Source organism: Camarhynchus parvulus, chromosome 1A, assembly GCF_901933205.1.
Source record: "Camarhynchus parvulus chromosome 1A, STF_HiC, whole genome shotgun sequence".
In the NCBI taxonomy this organism is placed as follows: domain Eukaryota; kingdom Metazoa; phylum Chordata; class Aves; order Passeriformes; family Thraupidae; genus Camarhynchus; species Camarhynchus parvulus.
Window position 1 is genome coordinate 18,301,810 of NC_044586.1, and position 8,186 is coordinate 18,309,995.

The 8,186-nt window shown below is 46.4% G+C and overlaps 1 long non-coding RNA gene across 1 annotated transcript; it reads right to left on the minus strand.

Moving 5' to 3' along the window:
* Positions 1–231: 231 nt before the first annotated feature.
* LOC115910518 lies at positions 232–6,666 on the minus strand. The gene is made up of 3 exons (XR_004061196.1): positions 6,552–6,666; positions 3,126–3,301; positions 232–318 (listed from the first exon to the last, which is right to left on the minus strand). It is a non-coding gene; the product is annotated as an uncharacterized LOC115910518 (long non-coding RNA).
* Positions 6,667–8,186: the final 1,520 nt, after the last annotated feature.

Sequence of the window (8,186 nt, forward strand, 5' to 3'; positions counted from 1 at the left end):
TCTTCTAGGGAAGGCTTTTTCTGTATGAATTATTTATACTGCAGGATACATCTGTGGCTGCTGTCCCTTTGAGGTTACCATTTGCAGAGGGCTGGCCTGAAACCTGATGGACTGCAGTTGTCATGAGGCAACATATTGACAGCATAGCTGTGAGCAGGGACAAACTTTGCTTAGTGTGACTGAGCATCAAGGGGCATCAAGCAGAATTTGTACTTACCTAAGGGACCCTTTGGCACTGAAAAGCAGCGAAGATGTAGCTGGCATGGCCTGGGACTGTACCTATATTCCACCATTTCTCAGCAGCGCCATGAGGAGAAACTGAACAAGGAGGGAGGCTTGATAATAACTGGCAAACAGCACTGATAGAATTTTACAGAACTAAAAGCTTTCAGTATTGGAAATAGCAGCAAATGTTTTGGAGCTTTGAGAAAGTAGGTGTCCACTGAAGCTGTAATACCGCACAGCTCCAGGCAGATGCAAGTGCCAATTTCTGGTTATCAGACCAGCCAAAGAACAGACTCTTCTCAGGAGCTAATCCCAAATGGTTCTCCCTTGTATTTATATGCCCTGGCAGGGCTGTCTGGCCAGCTGCAGGAGCCCAATCCTTGCTGTGGCAGTTGGATAGGTGAGAGTAGGAGAAGGTTACTTTTCCTGTGCTTCATCAGCTCATGGAGCAATCCTTGTGCCCAAAAAAATGCCCAAATAATACAGGAAGAACCCCTCCATTTCTGAATGACTGTGCAGAAAAGGGGATTAGCACAGGATCAGTCAGGGAGGAAGGGCTTCCAAATGTCTTCAGTCCCATCTCTGGCTCAGCACTGAACTTGGGACGGGTTGCTGAATGTTGCTGACAACCTCCCAGGAGAGAGTGTGCACAGCTGCTGTGGGCAAAGTGCTCCAATATGTGACTGTCCTCATCATGAAACTGACTCCTCTTCGTATCAGATTGGAACTGTGTTCTGGGTAAGTGTGAATTCAGAGCCCTCGGCTTTTGATTTGCAAACCAGCAGCCCTCCCCCCATCACACTCTGGCAGTGAATTGCTCTCATTTACACGTGTTAGAGGGCTCTAATGCAGGGCAGGCTGCACTTCCCAGGTGTGTATTTCTGAGCATACACATTTAACAATGCTCCTCCATATATCTGTCAGACCAGCTGGCATGGAAGCAATTCTTAAAGTGTTCCCTTGTGCTCTGGGAATACAAATATGTGTTCTGGCCATTCTTGGAAACGACCAGCAACCTGTGGTATTGCCACACTGAGGTACAATTGGCAAAGTAGCTCTTGTGGGCCACTTTCCCACCACTGCAGCTGCTCTCTCTCTGTGCCTTCCCTCTTTCTGCACTCCACTCAGATCACAAACATGCTGAAGAATGAGACACCCACCTCTATTACCTAGAAAAATTCGTCACTTTTGAGGGTTTATTCTGTTGGCTTCCTTTAGACCAGTTTGCTTCTCCCCTGGGCCTGGACAATCACCATTTGGGGAAGAACAGGATATGGGGGGTATTTCCAAAATGTCTTGAACAAATTGGTGTTCATTCTCATGGCAAGGGAAATGACAGCACAACATACCATGGATAGTGGTACCTGGGAAGGAATCTGTGGGCCTTGGATTGATTTTGTCAAGATGAAACTCTGCTGAGAGTTTAGGACATAAACAGTATCAGGCCAGGGGAGCCAGTGATGCTCACAGTGCTGGTCTGCTACTGGGTCTGAGTAAGAACCTGCATTGCTCACCAAATTAGAGAACACTCAGTGCCTAATCCACAGCCATCCTTGAAGGTAAGTTGTCTGGTTTGGGAGTTTTTTATGGTTTGGTTGTTTGGATTTACTTTGGGCTTTTTTTTTTTATTTACTCAATGTGCAGAGCAGCCAGTGAATTGTAAGTACTGCCTTTTCCTTGCTGGAGATGGACCAGGTCATCCCTTCATGTTCTCCATTCTCTATGTTACCTGCAGTCCACAACCTAGAGGCTGCTCTGTGATTGCAGGACTGCTGACCTCCTTGCAGTTCACAGACAGAGATGCTTTTATTCCATCTTGTCCAGAACTCATCTCCTGGCAATCAGCTGAGCTGGCAGGAATCTGCCAGAGAGTGAACTGCAAAGTGTGGCCTCAGGACAGAGGTGCTCTGTGTTTCTGAGCGCTGCCATAGGCTCATTCCCCTCTGGCTGCCTGCACAACATGGCTTTGAACAGCAGCAGCTTTCTGACATCCCAGCTTGGGACAGAGAGGTACCACTTGCTGAGACAGGTCAGCAAAGGCAGAGGGACAGCCCCTCTGTGGTGTTACTTGCCTGTGGCTCCCAGAGATGCATTTTGGGGTCTCAGGACACTGCAGTGGCAGCTCCTTGGTTTTTTGATGTTAAAAGTCCCAGTTACATGGCAAGATTGTACCACTCCTTTTTTTTTCTTTTGTGGTTTTTTTTGATTGGTTGGTTGGTCGGTCTTGGTTTTTGTTATATTTTTAAATCCTTGCCAGGGTAACTAGTGCCACTCCCCTGTGGAGAAGCCAGGAGCTGCAGAGTCAGGGCACACCTCTGGGTTGCCACACTGAGTGTCCAGTGTGGGGCCAGCACTTGGCTCACATTCCTGCAGAGATCCCTGTCCCAGTGCTGGGGACTGTCCCAGTGCCCCTCTGGGGTTGCCCTGAGCAGCGTGGCCAGGACTGGCAGTGACCCCGAACAACCTCCCCAGAAACCAGTAAGAACTGGGGCTTCTGAGCTGCTGGGGGAGACCAGGAATCTGCTGATGTAAGGCAAGGAAGGAGCTGCAGAGTGGAGGCTGGGGGCAAAGCTTTGGAACTGATTACTTAGACAGCTGGATGGCCCAGTCTGTGGAGGAGAGGGGAACACAAAACTTGTGCTTGCAATGGGGTAGAAGGTGTAACAAGGAAAGGGCCTATCACAGAGAAGATATTTTGCAAGCTCCTGAAATTCAGTGGCACTGAAGAGACCAGGTAGTTCTGTAAGGCCATTGCGATGCTTTTTCTGTATTGGTATCAGAAAAGAATTAGAAAGTGCCTCCCACACCTGGTGAGGATGGAAATCCTGAGGATGGAGTGCCTCAGAGTTCCCCTGTACTGAACTCACCCCCATGCAAGACTCTGCAAGGTGGGTTGGTACCTGTGGTTGCTCAAGCAGGTCTGTCTCTTGTCACAGCAGATGCCACACAGGAATTTAGTGCTGGTATCAACAAAGCCACATGAGCACATTGTGTGCTGCCACTGTCAGGGGGTCAGTGGGACAGAACCTGCTCAGGCACAGAGAACTCCATTACACTGCAGGGAAGCCTTGTTGGGCTGCAAAGACAGAGAGGAAGGAGAGTCAGAAACATCAGCAGCTTTGATCTCATAACTCTCACATGAATGAATTAATTCTGTATTATTCATGTTACAGACAATATAGCTCACATCACCAACTTCAGAGAATATTTCTTTTGACTTGTTAAGCATTTTTAAAGGTAAGACACATTAAGTAAATACAATATACCATGTGCATTTAAGTTGATGGTAAGTTCCGCAAATGGCACTTTGAAGAACTGAGATTATCTTGCCTCAGTTACACATTCCATCCAAATTTTGATATGGATTGTCGATTTATTATTTTAAAATTTTAGTAAAGATACATTTCAGTTACATACTGCAAGCTTGAGTGATTATGTGGTATCTAAATTGCTGAATTAAATTATTCTGCTAATTGGATTTAGTACCGTCTCCTCTCCTGTGACATGTTAGAAAATTCCTTGCCTAACTTAATGATTGTGTTCATTCCTGAATGATGAGGTGGGCTTGTAACCTTTTTGATAGAGTTCATAATTTTTGGTTGTTTATCTTTTGCATGTAGTAGGAAAAGCCTTGAGAGATTATTTGCCTCAGAGTACTCTTGGAGAGCAGGTTATAGTCCTGTCCTGCACAGTGCTAAGAGTGATCTGTGGCCCTGTGGCACTGCCACCCACCCCCCTGAGGGCAGGCACTGCTCCAAGCTGCTGAATTAGGCACAACTCTGCTTTAACTGTAGCTGAGCTTTTTGGACTCTGACATGAGGTGGGAAAATTGGTCACAGGACCAGAACATACAAGTACAATTCTGAAAATGCTTTCCATTGACTGAAAGTGCTTTGGTTTTAGCTGGGTTTGGGTTTGGTTTTTCTTTTCCTTTCCACCTCACCAGCCACATCTTTGGGGTAGATAAACACTAAAGTGCTCATAAGGAAATGTGCTTTTTTTATTCTAATTATTCACTAAAGCTCATAAGAAAATGAAGCATTTACAATATTCAGATGCTAACAAGACATTTCCTGTGTGCACCTGAGCAGCAACAGCCAAAGCCCCTGCCCCTGCTGTAGCATGGGAAACCCAGGTTTGCTGCTCTGTACTTGAGGGAGAGCTTGGGAGCCACCTCCTGGAGGACTGTGCCAGAGGGAAGCAGATGCCATCCTCCTCAGGGACAGCAAGTCGAGGAAACACAGACCTGCTGGGCTCTCTCTGCCACCTTTCCATTCCATCTCTGCTCCTTGCCCTCGTCATTGCACTTCCCAAGTCAGGAATGAGTCCATAAGGCCCTTGCACCTTATGAAGGGACTACAAAACTGACTTTGCCTGCAGAGAAGGCTTGAATGGCTCTGTCTGTACATAACACATACATGTACAGAAATGGAGACCAAAACCTGATGGCTTTGATATTTCCCTGCAGCTGTCCAGGCACTTACACAACCTTCAGGGTAGGATTTGCCATTCAGCCACAGCCCTTGTTCCTGCACTGTCACTTAACCTCAGGCAGATCCAGTTCAAATGCAAACCTCGAGAAGGGCCCCACAAGGATCTCCTGTAATCCACCCCTTAACCTGGGATTCACTTTTAACACTCCTCCAGAGCCCTGCTGATCCCCAAACTTCAGAAAGCACCTGGCAAACAAAGCCACCTCCCCAGCAGAGAGCAAACAGAACCTGGTGACAGGAGACAAGACACTGCTGGTATTAAATACCTGTCTGGTATTGTGCATTCCTGCTTTTCACACTGCAATTCATGTTTTAAACAGGCACAATGCAAAGTGCAGGTCAGACATTACATGGGCAGCAGATATTAGGTTTTTACTGAGCCTGAGATGGGCACAGAACTGTGTGAGTGATGGTTGTCAGTGAGTGGCTTAAAGAGCTGCCATGACTGAGACTTTCCTTGCCATTCAAGAGCTTTTTGTTTGGCCCAGTTACACGGTTTTATCAGATTTCTCAGCCCTAAAAGAAAATTGAGTGATTTTATTCGAGTTTGAAGTTAGCTCAGCTCTAAGCAGGGAGTGGAACTTGTTGACCTTCCCCTGCAATTTTTTCTGAGGCTCTCAAGTGGTGATGGTTGTGAAAAGGAGAGGAAAAGGATCAACAGGATATATTTAGACTTCTAATATGTTTTAATTGCAGTAACTATATTGATTCTCTGTTTATTATATAATAATTGTGATCATTTTCCTTGCACTTTATAAAACTGTGATCTATGCCATAGCTGAAGCATGATGCTACATGTGGTAATCAGAGGGCATTTATGAGGTGAAAGGTGGATCAGAGAGTTCTGCTCCCCAAGGTTTGGCTTTGTATCAAAGTGCACAGTTTGGGCTTCAACCACCACACTGACTCAAGGTCTCAGGATGATTTTCTCTGTAAAATTCAATTTATTAATCCAAATGCTGCCCAGACATTACTGGGGATGAGTAGGTGCTCAGTTCCTTAGCTGGCTGTGCTCATTCCACTCTTCCCTTTCTCCATCAGCTGTTGTGCAGCTTCTGGATCACCCCCAACAGTTACTGCTGAGGAGTTGACCTCCAGCAGCTTGTGTGTGATCCTGCCTGTGGATTGGGTGCTGTGCTTGCAACCCCTCTTTGGGGAATTTTCTTTGTGGGGTCAAATAGTGAAAATACGAATTTACAGGGCAGAAGTGCTGGTGTTTCCTGCGTGCCCAAAGCAGCCAGGGAAACAGGCATGAGACAAAACAAAAAGGGCTCTCCAAGAAACCATTCCTTTGTGCATGGAAACAGGGCATGGCACCAGCTCGGGGAAGTCTCTGCAGTGAAACGAGAACCCACCAGCTGTTTCCCAATTACAGGTTGGATTTTTTTTCCTTATTCCCTATCCTTTACTGCTATCTACTGGCTCTGACTGAATGACTTCTTCGTTGGCCCTTAGTGTACTCTATTCACTTAAGAGCTACAAGTTTTGACAAGGGACCCTCAGAGCGGGCTTTGGAGATGAATTAAATGAGAAACATAATTAACTGAGAAACATAACACTTGTGGAATAGTAAGCTCAGACCATAATCGGGAAGAAATAATGGGCAAAGAAACAAGAAGACAATTCTGAAAAGTCAGCTCTTAAGTATTGCATTTCAGCACTTTGAAAACAAGTAATTTTGGGTTTGTTTGTTTGTTTGTGTATTTATTTTGAAGGAAAGCTTTTGTTTGGAAAACAGCCCCCCAGAACCCTCCCAATGTTTCATTTTAAACAGGTCTATATAAAAGGAGGCAAAATGCACCTTGAGAGTCAATTACATTTTTGTGGCCTTACCTGCAGCCAGGATTAGCAGAATGACTCCAAGAAGCACCTCGAAGCTCTCTCAGGGGAAGGAAAGTAACTGCTTGCTTGGACAAGAGTATCCTGCTGTTTGTTTCTCTCCAAATGTGCTGTCAGGGAATAACACCCTGCAGGTATTGGCTGTTCCATGGCTCCAGGAAAGTGCAGGTAATATTATAACTATCAACGTCCTGTAAAGGGTCAGATGGGTATTGAGTCAGGCAAAAATCAATCATTCATCCATTCATTCATCCATTCATTCATTCATTCTTTCATTCTTCATTCATTCATTCATTCATTCATTCACTCATTCATCAATTATTCCTCAAAATCTTTGATTTGATTTTGCTGTTGATATGAGAAGGATCTTTATCATGGTTGGGCCTTGACAAATGTCCTCTTCTCTCCTCTTACACACAGCTTCTGGGCAAACCCACCTGCATACACCAATGCTCCTGCTCCCAGAAGAGGAAAGGAGAGAAGGCTCCACGTGCAGCCCTTCCATGTTACTGCAACACAGCCAAGTCTTGAACCACAGCTGTCAGCAGGTCTCCTTCTGCCAGGAACACAGTAGTGACCTCCCATGGGCAGGTACCATGTGGGCCAGAATTATTGTTTTTATTCTAGTACATCCTTTCCCAAGGAAAACACTGGAGCTGAGCTGAGCATTGGATGATACCCACGTGGAACAGATCCTCTCCCTCCTTTGTCCAAAGTCCAATGGCAAAGCATGGAATAACTCACAAACAGGGCCTGGAATGAAAATGGTTCTGTTAAAATTAGGCAAAGAACGCAATAAAAAAATGGGCATCCTTTCTGTGTATAAAAAAAATGTAGGGAAAAAATATTGGAAAAGGGCACTTTCATTTTGTGCCACCTCTCATTTTTTATGGATAAAACCCTATAGTGAGCAAACAGAACAGAAGTGGGAAAGTCAGGACCCTTTGCTTTTCACGGTGGACTTAATTCCATTTTCTCTTCTCTTTCAGGACAGGAAAAAGACTTAACTCATCCCATCTTTGCCAAGAGCCTTGGTGTCTGAGCAGCCAAACCCAATGGGCTGCAGAACAGCTGGCCTGTACTGGAGGGCCCCAGGTCCTGCCCGTGGTGTGGGGTGAGTCCCCATTTGTCCCCAGAGTGTCCCAAATGCAGAGGGATCTGCCCTGGTTTCAGGCTGTCCTTGCCCTGCTCCCTGCAGTCCTCAACACCTGGGACACAGAGAGAGCCCTGTCCAAAGGGGCCTTTGGCTCCTTGTCAGGAATGTGGTGGCAGCCCCGGGAGCAGCTGGGAGCTGGGAATTGGGGCAGTGTCTGGGACTGATCCAGGGCAGGTCAGTGTTTGTCTGGAGGGGTTTGGCCCCATACACTGAGTTTCAGCAGGATCAGGGTCACAGATGCTGCATTTTGTGCATCCTGGGATTTTCTGTCTCCGCTGGAGATTTCCTGCCTGGATGTGGCAGCACAGGGAGCAGAATTAAACCTGCAGCTCCCATGGGCATTGCTGGCCTTTGTCTCCCTGTTGTGCCATCAAACCATGGGAATTTGCTGCTGTCACTGCCACCCTAGCTGGGGGCTGTGTCCTCCTGCAGCCCTTGCCAGTCCCAACAGGAGCTCCAGAGGTGCCTCTATG